This window comes from Protopterus annectens, chromosome 5.part0, assembly GCF_019279795.1.
Source record: "Protopterus annectens isolate FY-2018-M chromosome 5.part0, PAN1.0, whole genome shotgun sequence".
In the NCBI taxonomy this organism is placed as follows: Eukaryota; Metazoa; Chordata; order Ceratodontiformes; family Protopteridae; genus Protopterus; species Protopterus annectens.
The window spans coordinates 1,750,734,492-1,750,750,920 of record NC_056735.1 but is presented as its reverse complement, the minus strand read 5'-3'; the positions used below and the strand labels follow the sequence as shown (position 1 = coordinate 1,750,750,920).

The 16,429-nt window shown below is 38.7% G+C and overlaps 1 protein-coding gene across 1 annotated transcript in view; it reads right to left on the bottom strand.

The window, feature by feature from the left end:
• The window catches only part of LOC122802412 (SET domain-containing protein 4-like), a 233,681-nt gene that overhangs the window by 215,454 nt on the left and 1,798 nt on the right, over positions 1–16,429 (bottom strand). The gene's annotated exons all lie outside the window — the stretch shown is intronic.

Sequence of the window (16,429 nt, the reverse complement as noted above, 5' to 3'; positions counted from 1 at the left end):
TGTTTCATGCCACCTCTGCCATGGTCTGAGCATTACAGATGTAGGTCATCATCCACCTCTGCAGTGCTTATCCAGCATTTCCTGGAAAGTCCCCTTGCATGAAGTGTTTGTGCAAGTCAAATATATGCCATACACAGAAATAATGGGAACTGCCTGGGTGACACATAGAAAGAAATATTACAGATGATGCCCTGGGAATTGCACACCACCTGGCAATTGACAGAGTAGAAGCCAGTTCAGCTAATGCAGCTCACACCCTTTGGAACAGGTAGAGCCTTGATGGCAATGTATGCACTCCCAGGATCTTAAGAAAGATACAATGTCAAAATGCCTACATATATAGGAACCATATATGCTTCTTCATGTGATGCCACACAAATCAAGGAACTGATGATGGCTAATGCAAAGCTGATACCAGTAATTTACTCAAGTGTCCTCCACACTCCTCTGAAAAGGTCCCTCTAGCTAGAATGCCTAAATTTGCACATACCATACTGTTCACTGGAGATAAGAAACTGATGCTTCACCCTGCCTTAATTCTGCTAATGGTGACAAATTCAACAAACTCATGTACTACCCACATGGAACCAACCCAAAACCTGCTCATCGATTAGGTACTAACAGATTATGATGCCAATTGTACCATTTGTGAAGGCATAAAGAGCTGGGGCATACTATGTTGCTAGCACTGAAAACGGCCACTAATGTGCTACTCAAATATAGCTGCTGCTGCTTCCCCTAACACTAACTGCCCATACATCACAAATCCTCAGTATTCACAACAGGTTGATACATATCTGAATGTCCCCAGTGAATATAACACTATCTTGTACATAATTAATGTGGATCAGCAGCACTGGGAATATGTCTGTATCATTATAGAATCATCTGCATACACAGGTTTTTCTACACAGTTGCCACACCACTCATGTCTCAAAATCACCTCCTCTCTCTGCATTACTGATACCTGCTCTATTCTGTGCTGTACTAAGTGCTATTTAGGAATACCAGTCATAGTTCATGTGATCAACAATTCTTAAGCATAGCCAAAATGATGCACTTTTTTGACCATATACTTTACCATTTTTAAACTGTTGTCATTCTTTATGGATGTGTATAATTTCAGCAGTTTTAGTCGAACAATAATTAAAAAATGTAGACTATCTGGACAGTAAGATGAAAAAGATGGAAATTGTGGAAAAAAATGCACGTGAAATTTTCCAGTGCCTTTGCCTATGTCTTACAAAATATGGCAAGAAATTGTAAGGCTACAAAATTCTCTCAAGAACCAGATGGCAGAACTTTAACTCTTCCTGTATGGTTCTATTACATTTTAAAGCTACGGGCTTAAAATCTTTCCTCAGTCAAACAGGCAAGTATCCTTAAGAGGCCCTATAAACATTAGCAAAATGTTGTATCCTCTCTTCCTGCTAATTTAGAAAAAATAATCTTTTTTACTCAAGTATTTACTTGCTCTTACTTGACTGATAAAATGAAACATCCAAAGAATTTGAAATTAAATGTTTTTCTTTCTAACCAGTGTCCAAAAGACACTGCACAGACTCTGTGGGTTTCCTGAATTTCAAATGTTTGAGTGTACATCCCATAATTCTATAGAAGTTTTCTTATAGTACACATCCACATAAAAATTAAAAGTGAGGGTATGAATTCACAAGATAAAAACATTTACTCTTGCCAGGTGAATATGACCAATGCTTTAAATCATACTGACTTGTCTATATCAGAAAGACAGCTTTGTTTCTAGCAACATTCAGTGAGCAGTTGTGGTGTATTCAACTAGTAATGCTATTAAGGGTATTCTAAAGATCAGGTGAATCCTCCGTCTGTCACAATTCTTCCACTGTTGATATTGTTTGCATAGATAATAAGACATTGTACCATACTAGTCCAAAAATGAATGCTCAAGAATACAGGCACAAAACAGATTGCCAAATGTAATGCTGACTGGAACTTTACATATGGCATAGAATTCCATGAAGTCCCAACTTGCAGATGCTTCAGATAAGCTTACTTGCTAAAATTACACATTTTTAGCATTATCCCATTATCAAAAAAAAAACACTCCATAAAGTCACACTGTATATTATTCCCAGTGAAAAACTACCGTCAGCTACATTGACCTAGTTAATGCAAAAAACAGTTGTCCAATGCTAGTGAACCTTCCAACACTGTAGGTGAACTTACATTTCAATTATCTAAATAATTCCTACTTTTAACTGGTACAAGACTACCTTTTCCAAATGACGGCTAACTGGTCTACGATTAAGGTTACAGCTACTAAAGCTTTCATAATGTAACAACAGAGTTCCACTTCCAAATGCACAGAGGCCAACCCTGAAGACAGGCACGTGCGCCTGGTAGATATACTTACATGAACAAAATAAATGACATAAAAAGTGAAAATATTTTGAAGAAACAAAAGTATATAAAATTAAAAACAAGAAAAAGTGTAGTAACACTAGAAAAGTTACATTATAAAAAATGTAAAAGATATAAATATGAATTGAGAAAATGCACAGCAATTGGTCAGACACAAAAACTATGCAGTAAGATGAATCTTTTTACAGAAGTATATAAACCACACATCATTATCAAACCAAATGTGCACTGTGCAGCGGAAGCAGGAAAATTATTTGATTACTAGCGATAAAGCTCTTGAGACCATCAGATAATGCAAAACATAGGAGAACAGAATGCTGAAAAACAGAATGATGGCTGTGAGATTTTGATTAAGCAACTCAAAGTAAATTTATTTTATTTAACATTTGTTTACCAGGAAAGTCAGACTTGGAATAAAGCTAACTTGCAGTGCAGGCTGGGGAAGAAATGCTCCAGACACATGTCTTTGAAATGTGGAAAGAAGCCAAGGCACCCGGAGAAAACCCACATGAACACAGGGAGGACATGCAGACTCTGCACAGAAGGCACTCCAGCCGAGAATCGAACTGGGGAACCTCTTGCTGTGAGGCGAAAATGCTACCGCTGCACCACTGTGCTGTCCATATGTGTTATGTTTAAGCTTAACACAGGGGTAGAATGAAACCTATGAACAAGTTTCCAAGTTGTTGAAGCTGAGTATTTATTTATACTGGTCATCAAGTGTCACCACTAGGTCAGAATTACTTTTGAAATTAAGATTAAATAACGGTCATAGTTTGGTTCAGAATACTAGGATATAAACTATATCAATAGTAGACTGTACGAATTTCAGAAGCATGCTTTGACAAAAGAATTTGTGATGTACATGTAAAATGCAATGATCTTTTAAGTTGTATTTACTCATCTAAGATGTCTCTTAGGGCTACGTTACATACAGATTCTACCATATCAACTGTTGTGCATGCTCAAAGAAAAGCTCCAGTATCTTAAAATGGACTGCAGTGTGATGGGACTGCACAGAATAGTATGCATGGTAGCGACTATAAAACAAATTCAACCACAATACTAACAATCAATATAGTTACTGATGTTAAACCAAATAAGATTTGTGGATGCAATGATACAAAAAGACCTTAGTAAAGAGAACGTTATCTACTTAGTACTATAGAAGAACATGTGTGGCATGCTCAATGCAAGATTTTGTTTTGTGCCTTATGCGAAAGTTAGATGAAGAAAGTACCACATCACATATGATCACTAGCCTTAACAGAAGGTATATGCTGGATACAGTATATGTAATCAGGCTGTAGTTAAGCTATCAACTGGTTCTTTGATAAATTACAATGCATATTACTTTGAAGATTCCTCCTACACTTGGAGAGTAGCCCTAACATCAATTTCATAATACAATCAGCTCAAGGTCACAAAGCCGCAGTGTGTTACCAAGAAACTGTCTGTTAACAGCATATTAAGCATATAGTAACAGATTTTTTCCAATTGCTGTCTAGAACACTGTCAGGACCGAGTATGTTTCAGAGAGTTAGACGTCAACTAAAGCACTTGATGGTGTGCTTAGCATTACTAATATCCAGCTAAGGAATGATATTTTTAAAGATCATGATCAAAAGCTAACTGCTTAAGAGAGCATGAGAATATAACCTCAACCTACCTTCACAAATCTGTTCCTAACCTTTCAGACATTAACTATACCTTTAATTAAGCTCGGAGAAAAAAATACATAGCATGACAATGGTACATTGAGCAGAAAAGGAATTGTGAACTGCTTAATGACAAATAATTTAAAGTGCTTACAATAAACTAAGAATAAAAAGACAGATACAATTTCAGTGTATTACAACTGTTCACTGTTCTGAGTATATTGTCTATACGCCAAAGGCAAAAAAGTTTTTAAAAGTTACCAGGCAAACTAAAAGTTTTCAAGCATTACCAGCTCTTCCCAGCGAATTTTTTTGAGCGTTACTAGCTTAACTAAAATGTTTAAGCATTACCAGCTTAACAGCACCATACAATCGGCCAAAACTTCCAGGCTAGTATTCCAAACAGTGCGATTTCAGCAGCGTTCCACTTCTCGGCCAATAAATCCCCTATTTGAAAACAGCAACGTTCGTTTCACCTTGTTTCACCAACAAAAAACGGATCGACCAAGATAGTAATCCAGAAACATTATATTTATTCAAAATACAACAAATAAGCATTCGATATGAAACTAGCGCATTCAGATTGTATATATATATTTTTCGATAAGTATTATATATGTAAGTAAGGTGTATTGATTACTATATACATATATAACTACATTAGATAAATAAATTAGGAATAGTAAACAGTACAATTATGTGTTGTTAGGTATATATTATATAATGAAATTTAGCGATGTGATTATAAGTGTATCACAGAGCCTTAAATATTCAATATGAATATTTAGTTAGTAAAAAGAAATGTTCCTTACAGCACACATATATATATATATATATATATATATATATATATATATATATATATATATATATGTATATTTTTTATAAAAAAAGTTTTAAAAAATTTTTTGGTGCCAGTATTGCTAAAAATTTTTAGTTATAAATTATATTGTGATATTTTATTATTATTTTAGTAATATATGTCTGCTTTTAATATGGTCAACTATTTAGTTTTAGTGCACATCGTCATTAGTATTAGATTAAATGTGTGTTATTAATGTGTATTATTAATTTGATTTATTATACATGAGAATTACAGTTCTAGGTTTGATATATGTATATATTTTATCATTTTGCTTTCAAAGGAGCGCATCTAAACAGCCAATATTTACATTTACATTTTTGCTTACAATAAAGTGTTGCAATGTCAATGACAGTCACATCCTTATAATTCTCATGACATAGAAATAGCTATTTTACAAGGAACACCTAAAGCAGTGTCTACTGTCAGAAAAGATATTTGAAAATTACAAAAAGAACTACTACTTCCTGCAACTCAAAGTTTCATCAGTTTAATTATAATAATGAGGCTGATATTGATCATAAGTATTTTAGAGTATTTTAAAAACTACTGCATAATGCAACTCCAAAGTTGCAAAGAATGCCTTTAAAATGTTACACAACTATAATATTTTAACTTGCAGGTTATGAGACAAGGAAACAAATACAGCTTTATTGGAAAGGCTCACCCAGGCTCTGCTACACTTTGCTGTGAGGGAAAGGTTGGTTTGCTTTTTATTTGTTGTATTTTGAATTGGTTTATTGCCTTTTTATATTTTGAGTGCTGTGATTTGTTTTCTTTACCTTGTGTTTTGCTTGTGTTCTGCTTTTAACTGCATATTAAAACTTCATAAGACACCACAACTCTGTTTCTTGCGAGTCAGGCAGAAATTTTTCCCCACTCCCTCACCCTGTCACTGTCGTGTTCTTAAATAATACTCTGTCTAGCTGCCTGCCTCTTATGTTAATTTGACCATATATCTCATTTCCTCTCTGCTTTCACTGGCTTGTGAGAGGAAGCACAAAATTATCATTTTGTGAAATCACTCCCCTTCAACTATTTAAATCTATTGGCCATTCTACTGTATTCCATAGTACCGGAATACAAAAGTGATCACCCCCTTTCAATCTATCTTGCAGTTTTAAAAATAGTGACTCTCCCCTAAAACTAACTTTTTAGACAGGTAAAACGTAAGTTACCTACTTTCACATCTAACTTCTCTAGTGCACACTGCAGTATTTAGGATAAACCATTTTTTTCATCTTACCTTTAAGCATCCCTGTGACGAGCACTTGCTCGAATACCTACTGGAAAGCACTAGGAAGCCTTAAACTGACACAAGCACTCAACTCTCCTTATTAATAAGGAGAAATTAATCACAGGAACTAAACAGCCTATAATTGCAAAGTACCTTGCTAAGGTACAGGAAAACAGCTCCTGTACTTTAAAAAAGCACCAAACCAGGCATGTCCAAGGGTCAGCTTCCGTCGATTTCTCCTGTCCAACTGGTGAATCTGGGCATACTGGGGCAATGCAGCAATTGCCTCATGTACACAGACAACCCTCTCCTCCTACCACCCAACACTACAACCTGCGAGAGAAGCACTTACACAGCCAAACTGGAAGCAAAGCTCTCTCCATCCAAGATAGTGCTAGACAGTCAAGAGGAGAAGGTTAACACCCACATTACACCTCAAGCAACACATAGGCCTTCTAAACTCACATCACCAACACCCACATATAGCAACACTAAATCCACATATGCAGAGGTCCTTAACTGTAACCTGCCCAAGCAACAAGGACCTCCGAAGCTGAAACGCAAACAAACACCAATCACAACCAAAGTGTCACATAGCTCACAACACCAGTGTGCCACCACGCAACAGCCCCTAAGACAAGACAACGTATCTAACACTTTAGTCATAGATGACTCTATAGTCAGGCACACTGATGTCCCACTCACCAGGCTGAACAAGGAGAAAATTACAGTGAGCTGCCTGTTGGGTGCCAGGATCCGCCACATAACTCATGCACTCAAGTCACTCCACAACAAGTACAAATATGACTCTGTCATTGTCCATGTTGGAGTGAATGACTTGAGACGTACCTCCATGGACTACATGAACAGAGACATGGAAGAGCTCTCGGATCATGTGGCCCAGGCAGGTATGACCCTAGCCCCAAGTAGCATCTTGCCTTCACCCAGAATGATACCACAATATAAGGACAAAATGATTGACTACAACAATTGGCTAAGCTTCTGGTGTCATTCAAAGGGGATCCAGTATCTGTCTGCCTGGGGCAACATGATTGACAGACCACGATGCTTTGCCAGAGATGGTCTGCACCTGTCGCCCCTGGGATTCAGGTTACTGGCTAAGGCTCTTGCCACCCCATTAGTGCCTTTTTTAGGCAAAGTTCAAAGGACAAAACCACCACCGTAACAGGTACAAGCATGCAAAATCTGAAGGTAATGCTACTCAAAGCAAGTCTAAACTTCAAAATGCACTCTCGATGCACTCCTAAAAATGGAGAACATTGATATCTGTGCAGTAACGGAGACCTGGTTCGAAGCTCCAGAGAGCACCCCTGCAATACCAGGCTACAACTCTTACCACACTTTTCGGCTACCAAACCAGGATCGAAACATTAAAGGTGGAGGAGTGCCCATACTCACCAAGGATATTCACACCACCAGGTTAGTTGCCCAACACAATGTGTCTGAAATTCTCCAGGTGCAACTAACACTAGGTAAGACTGCAATCCAAATTGTAGCTTGCTACAGATCCCCGACCATGCCCCAAGATTCTCACTACACCTTTCTGAACATACTGGAAAATATTAATATACAGCCTAACACCCTAATACTGGGTGATTTCAACTACCCTGCCATTAACTGGGAAAACTACTCGTGCACCAACACCTTCGCCCAACGGTTCTTGGAATTCATAAATTCCAATGCCCTGGACCAACTAATCTGTAGTCCCACCAGGGGCTCCAATATCCTAGACGTGGTCATTACCAACATGGGAAATCGATGCTCCACACCTATGGTCACCCCTCGTTGGTCAGGTCAGACCATAAGCTAATCACCCTTAACATCCACATCCCACCCCTAGCCACCAGTAAGGGAACCTCCATAAAAAACTTCTCCAAGGCCAACTTCATGCTACTCAAGTCAGAAGTTACAAACTTCATGACACCCATGCAGACGGGAACTGAAAGTTTGACTGAGTCCTACACTAAGGCACTGTACGAGCACATACACTCATGCATGAATCGTGCCATCCCAAATAGAACCAAGATGCTCTCCTCCAAAAAAAGGAAGCTAATCTGGTGGTCCCGTGCCATAAACAAACTTTACAACAAAAGGAAAAAACTGTTGCAGAAAAGAGGAAAATCCCAGGATGCAAAAAACTCCCTTACCAGCCTCAGTAAGAAGCTGAGATCCCTCATAAAATCCTCCAGAGCTAGTTACGAAAATAAAATTGCCAAAGATTCCAAAAAGACAACCACAAGGCATTCTATAACTATGTCAAGAATCTAAATGGCAATGCTCAGATCTGCTCTGAACAGAATGGCATTAAATATACTGATCCCAAGGATATTGCCAATATCCTGGCAGATCGATTCAGTGCCAACTTCACCCCCCTCTCACCCCCTAAATGGCCCATCTCAGTACTGGAATATTGCCAAATTTCGGTAATAACGGCCACACAGGTAAAAAACACACTCTCCAAAGCTAAGAATACAGCATCCATGGGACCAGATGACATCCCAGGCTGTGTACTACATGAACTACAAAAATGAACTGGCACCTCACCTAAGTGTCATGTTTAATCATACCCTCACCTCAGGCTTCGTGCCCACTGAGTGGCACACAGCTACAGTTATCCCACTCCACAAGGGGGTTCCACCTTGGATCCCAGTAACTACCGCCCCATCAGTCTGACGTGCCTGATCTGCAAGGCCATGGAACGTATTATCATGGAACTTATAAACAAAGACATTGGCAACCTTAAAACACTGGACCCCACCCAGCTTGGGTTCGTGAAGGGCCGATCTTGTCTCCTGAACCTTACTGACTTCTTTGAATCAGTCTCCAGAGCCGTGGACGAGGGTAAGGCAGTCCACACAGCCAATCTGGACCTCGCCAAGGCCTTTGACACCATCCCCCACTCTGGAGTCATAGATAAACTTATTAAGTTGGGCATTAATCCCTACGTCTCTCGATGGGTTGCCAACTGGCTTACTGACAGAACCCACACTGTAAAAGTAGCTGACTCCAAATCCAGCTCCAGACAAGTGAGAAGTGGAGTACCTCAGGGTTCAGTCCTGGGACCTCTCTTGTTTGGCATCTACTTCTCTGACGTAAAGGCCAACATTAAGGGACTCTGGCTAACAAAGTTCGCAGACGACTGCAAACTGGGAGCCATTACTGAATCCCCAAATGATATGGATACTCTACAAAAGGGCCTTACAGAAACAGATGCTTGGTGCCAGAGCCATGGGCTCAAGCTCAATGCTAAGAAATGTATAGTTATCCCCTTTGGGAAAAAACATGTACCCAAGAATTATCACATAGGTGGCAGTACACTAAACACCGAAAGTGTAATAAGAGACTTAGGGACACAGGTAAACAGTGGTCTCACCTTCAATAACCACATTGCCACAACAGTCAGGAAATCCTTCTATGTGGCACACCTCATCACCATAGAATACAATGTCCCATTTGGTATGTATCTCTCAAGACATCTGCAACAACTGGAAAGTCCGCAGAAATACCTCACTAAAAGAATCACAAGCCTAAAGCAGATGCCCTATGCCGACTGCCTTAAACTCCAGCTATACTCTGTCGCATATCGTCTACTCCGAGGCGATCTCTGCTTAACTTACAAGGCCATGTCAAACCCACAGCTGTTGGACATGCTACATTTAAAGAAATCCCAATCCCTCAGAGCCACACGCTCCAGGGATCTAAATCTTGCCATCACAATAAACAAAACATGCTGGAGAGATAGCTTCCTAACCCAGAGACTCCCCAGACTCTGGAATAGACTGTCCATACATGTCAAGCAGAGCGCCTCTTTGGCCCTCTTCAAAAGGAACCTTGATGACTTCATGGGAGAAAGGAAATTCACCCCAGAGATCACGTCAGTCGCCCTGCTAGACAGGGTTCCAGGGAAATAAATAGTGTGGGAAGAAATAGCCAGGGAATTATGGCTAGGCTTGTATAGGCCCTAAGGCCGATAGCCTAGTACCCAACCTATGAACATAGAGAAGATGGGCAGAATTCTAGATTTGGAAAACAAAATAAGAAATACATGGATAACAAGCTGTTGGATTTCTACAACAGTTCAGCTTGTGAATATTCTGAACTTAAGCAGCTGAAAGAAGTTTTCATGAAAAAGGCTAGCAGTAAAACACTGTTCTGAAAGATATTGCATTACTTTTATAAATTCAGAAAGAATGTAAGTTACATATCATACCTTGTGTTCAACACATAGATGCTTACTGTTCTTTATTAGCTGATGCAAGAATATTAAACAGAATTCATGAATCACATATGGTAGTAGTCAAATGCTAGGGAAAACGTCTCTCTTATCCGGGTATATTAAATAATTAGACAGAACATTGTGGCTCAATAAGATCTCTGTATAGCTCCAAATTGTGCAGTCATAATCTGTGTGAACCTGCATATCTTCTCCATGTCTTAGAGCATTTTCTCAAGGTACTCCAGTTTCTTCACACTTCCCACAGGATCTGCTTTAAGAGCATACAATCTGTCAGCTACATATTAATTTTTAAAACCTTAAAATAAATAGGTAAATGTGTGAAATAAACATTTTTGCAGGGGGGCAAGACCACCCTGCTATACTTGCCAGGGAGAAAAAAGTGTCGATGTGTCAAGATCTTGTAGCTCAGTGCAAAACAGCTAAAACAATCAAATCATTTTTTTCACTAAAACAGCAGATCTCCTGCCGTAAAACATACATACTCCAATTAGCAGATAAAATTAAAATTAAATGGGGCTACAAGAATGACAATTGTAGTTCATATCATAAAGACAACAGTCCATACAAATGTACAATACTGTACATATTTCCTGGGAACTGATGTTTTACAGCTGGTGGTACAGATCTCTTCAGCATCAATATTTTGTATATCTGAACAAAGATTTCTCATTATTTCACGTTTCCAGAGACTGCAAAACTGAGACACAGAAGTCAATACTGCACTTATGTATACGTTTGCAAGGTACAAGAGCGATAGTCACCTGGCTAATTTCCTAGAGCTCCAACTTCCTGTAAACTAAAGAACTGACTGACGAGAATAAATTCTTGATATACAAAAAGTGTCTACTGTTAGAGGTTTCAACTTCAGAAGACTGTCAGGTCAAAACATTAAGCTGCAGTGCAAAAAATAAAGTCTTCTTTATTTTCATTCACAACAGTTTACTGTTTTTGTGAAATATGAGGTTCTCTGTGTTGCCATACGAACCAATCTGCTCAAGCAAGCGCAGAATTTAAATATTTTTTTCTGATAAATAGGCGTTACCATATTAACCAGTCAAGGATATCTACAATAGAAAACTATAAACTGTCAATATATTTGATGCAAAATGTCCAGCATGAGATTTCTCAATAAAATCTAACATATTTCCACGTAGACAAAAGGCATGCATTGTAACAAATTTCTCTTTCTTTCCCTATGAGCCAACAAAACTACCTGACAGAATATTTCAGATGTCAGCGTTTGTCAAGGGTAATAAAACAGATCCCATCATGCACAGAAAACAAACATTAGTTAATAGTTTCCTCATAGCCATACCTTTCAACTGTCCAGAATTTTGTGTAATGTCCAGATTTTTATTAAAATCTGTGTTTTTAGTACATCAAGTGACAATCATTTGAGTTTCGGATTTCATATCCATCAGAAAATGCATAGTAAATTATAGCAAAACATGTTATTCCACCTACTTTCTAAGTTTATAAAAATCAGTATTTAAAATCTGTCCTTAACTGTGGGTCTTTGTCCTCCCCATTAGTTTCATCTCAGTCCCGAATTCTAGCTTTAAGAAATTAAATAATATTCTCCTAGCTATAAATGCTCACCCAAAACGTCTAGACCTGCCCTTATCCTATGGTGAATTTCCCAGGGTGTAAAGAACTTATCCTGAAGAAATTGACTTACAATGCACAGTTTCTGAGATTATGTACAGATTTAGGACTAGGAGACATTTACAGCAAAACACGGATGAGTGTTTACTTAAGGTGATCCAGCACAGGAAATACAGTTATAGAAGTTCCTTCAAAGCTGCAATTTTTACATAACTGAAGGACTTTTACCACAAAATACACCCTCTTCATAGAAGATAAATCTAAGACAACACTGGCACGCAGTTAAAGTGACCATACGCTACAAAGTTTGCCATCTCCTTTTCCAAAGAAGGCTTACAGGACCTCCTTAAGCCTGATGGATAGTTTGGTCCCTTCAGGCTCATTTCCTTTAAAGCCTCTAACAAGATGCTGTACTATATAAAGAATATCCTGAATGTCAGTGCAAAGATTAAACTGTACTACAAAATATCAATGGTCAATCCTTTTACCATTAAGATCCAAAGTTATTAGCATAAAGAGGTCTTGTTGTGTATGTTTTTAAGATGCCTTTGTAAAAAAACAGACAAGTCATGGGATTGGAACAAAAGTTCATAAACATGTGACAGACTTGAATGTGTCTCAAGTTCTAATGGAGAAAGGGGCCTGTTTCATTTCTATTTACAACACTTCCCAACCACAAGGTCTCCACAGGGAACTACATATAAAATACTATTACAGAATCTAAATTTTTGAATGTTTAATTTTCATTTAGTCATGCTCTACAATACTATATTGTTCACTTTTGATTTTTAAAAATACCCAACTCGCTCATCAATTCTGACTCTTTACTCAGAATGTTTAGCTATAGTTGTTTATGTTTTAAACTGCATTGAACTTTGTTTCTTAGAGATAACTGACATGACTAAAAAGACCATTTCAGTTTGACTGGACTGCTACTGTGTGTCTGGAACTATTAGACAACTTGTTGAAGAAGCAAAAACAACAACAATGATTGTTATGTTGTTTTAATGGAATACAGAAGTACTCAGCTGCAATAAGCAGAATCATCACCAGCGCAATTACTTATAGGCTTTAGACTGAAAACTGAAATTACTGCTACTATTTTAACTCCAAAGAACAAAATATCAGGCTCAAGTAAGGTCAACAGAAAATCAGTTCAGACAATACTACTAGTATTACTGACAAAGCAGAGTACTTCACAATTCACAGAAAGGGGTGAATTCAGTCTCTCATGAAACAATGAGAAAAATATTAAAATCCGGCAATGCTGCTACTACTACCACATCACAGACAAAGCAGAGAACTTCCAAGTTCACTGAAAACAGTGAAAACCAGGATTCAAAAAAGTTCTTTAAGGCAACCAGCTGGAATGGTTTCAAAGCATGAACAGCCAAAGTCCTTGAATACAAATGAACAGTCAGCACTCAAGATGGAAGATGTACCAAAGAAGTGGGAAGCATATACTGAAGTCAAAAAAGAAATTTCATGCAGAAGTTGTATTGGAGAAAAAAAGGGGTGTAAAGGGGAGAACACTGATAAAAATCAGATTAAGAATTTTAGTTAACCATACTCTCCTTTTACTGTTACAAGTCCAAAATAACTCTAATGTGACTGTACTGACAATGTTAAATATCCTACATCAGAAACAAAAGATTAATCTGCCAATATATTACAATGAGTGATAATAATTTTAGTGATCATCTTGCCTGCTATTTTACTTTTTAAACATTTTAAGTCCCACTAGGAACTTTAAATCTTTATTTGTTAAACTGATTTAGATATATTTCTCGTGTTACAATGCATTTTAACTTGAGAAAGGAAATGTAATGTATAACACCGCATAATTAAACACATATACAGTGGCATATCAGGATCGGTATACTGATCTATGGATGCCACAGCTGCAAAATAACTGAGGTTACAGTACATTATCTTGTGGTCATCGTCTTTATTTATCATTACAATGTATGGAAAAAGTTTGAAGTACAGGGAAAACAAACTGGAGGCACATTACACTGCTTTGTTAAGTCAGAAATGTTATTTTATATTATCATTTTGGTGTCAAGTCAAAGACATCTGAAACACACTGGGCATAAACACCATAAGGTAAAATAAATTAAGCAAAATGAAATAAAAAGTGACTTAAAAGTTAAACTCTGCATAGCATCAAGCAAAAGAAGCAAAGCCAATGAACTCTCTACAGCATAAATGCACATAAGCATGAACGCATGAAACCTTTAAAGAAAAACAACCAATCTCATTTTAACAGCATGGAAACCATTACTTACATCAACTGAAAACAAAAGAACAGTTACAAACTACATTGAACGCTTTAAAAAGCAAAATAAATAAAAGCCATGCACTATAAAGTATAAGGTTTACAATAACTTTCACCATAAAAGTTGTGTCAGTTTAGCATGAACAGCTTATGACTTCTCGACTGTCTCTCCTAAGCCCAAAATTATTCCTACATGCCACACAAAGTTCTAAGTTGCATGTTTTATATGCGATTTCCACCTCTTCACCTGCAAATCATGAGCCCCTTGCACTGAAGCTTAGCCATTCATTCCCTGTCGGCAGGACAAGGCCACTGACTGGTGCAACATTTAACAGGAGTCAGCAGTCATCCTGACCAATAACAGGCACACTAGCTGACAGGGGGCAGCTGTCATCATGGCAGGCATGAGAGTTATTGTACAACCATCAATCTTTGGTGACTATCTGGACCAGCAGCCCAATGGACACACGAGAAGGGCCGCTCTCATCACAAATCTTCACTCTGCCTTAGTGCTGCTGCTGCTGCCACTACTACTTTCTTGTTAAGGGCTTGCCACAAATCTTGATTAACAGAGAGCCAGTATGCTTTTCTGCTAAGCTATAACCCTCTCCCAGCTGACCAATATGACCACCACAGCAGTGTGATACTCCTATACTTCTCCCTGGACATGAGGTATGTGGCTGTATATGCGTGTGTACATACAACTGTCTAGATTTTTTGTAGAATGTTTAGTTTTGCCTCATATTTTGGCCTGTCCCTCATACTTTTTCTGCACTCATTCAAGATTAGTCACTACATAATGACATAAATTTGAGTTTCAGACTTCATATTTTTCATAAAATGCATAGGTTCATAGGTTCGTACTAGGCTATCTGCCCAAGGGCATTTATAAGCCTAGCCCATAGTTATGTGGCTTTCGCCACCCCTTTAGTTTGAATAAAACTATGCCTATTATTTTGCTGTGCCTCTGTCAAGCAGTGACACTGAAGTAATCCCTGGGATATATCTGCGATCTCCCATCCATTGGTCAAGATTCCTCTTGAACAAGCCCAGCAAGGTGCTCTGCCTCACATGTACCGGGATTTTGTTCCACAGCATAGGGAGTCTCTGGGTGATGAATCTGTCCCTCCAGCACGTTCTATTAATAACAGTGTCAAGGTTTAAGTCTCCCGCCCTTGTGGTTCTGAGGGATCTAGATTTTTTGAGGTGAAGCATATTCATCAAATCTGGGTTTGACATGGCCTTATATGTCAGGCACAGGTCACCTCTGAGCAAGCGGTATGAGACTGAATAGAGCTGGAGTTCTTGCAGTCGGGTAGCATAAGACATATTTTTGAGACCCTTTATCCTTTTGGTGAGGAACTTTTGGGGCCTTTCCAGCTGCTGCAGGTATCGGGTCAGATACATTCCGAATGGGGCATTGTACTCAATCATAGGTCTAATGAATGATGAGTACAGGGGGACGATGACCTCCCTTGATCTAGATGCGACTCCCTTCATGATCAGGTGGGCAATGTTGAAGGTTTTCCTAACTACTTTAGCAACATGAGTGTCAAACGAAAGGCTACTGTCAACCTGGGTCCCCAGATCCCTGATGACTTCTTCTGTGCTCAGTGGATTGCCACCTATATGGTAGCTAGGGGTAACCTTGTTTTTCCCGAAGGGTATGACTATGCATTTCTTGGCGTTTAACTTTAGGCCATGGCTCTGGCACCAGTTATCCGTTTCTGTGAGGCCCTTCTGAAGGATATCTGTGTCAGATGTGTTTTCGACTATGGCCCCCAGTTTGCAGTCATCTGCAAACTTTGTCAGCCATAACCCTCCTGTGTTTGCTTGTACTTCAGAAAAGTAGATGCAGAACAAGAGTGGACCCAGGACTGAGCCCTGTGGGACACCACTTGTGACAGGCTTCGAGTCTGACATGGCTCCAGCAACTCTGACCCTGTGGGTTCTGTCACTTAGCCAGTTTGCAACCCATCTTGTGATGTATGGGTTTACATTCAAGCTGATGAGTTTTTCGATGATACCCGAGTGGGTTATTGTGTCGAAGGCCTTTGCCAGGTCGAGGTAGGCTGTATGGACTGCCTTTCCCTCATCAATGGCCTTGGTGACCGTCTCGAAAAAGTCAACC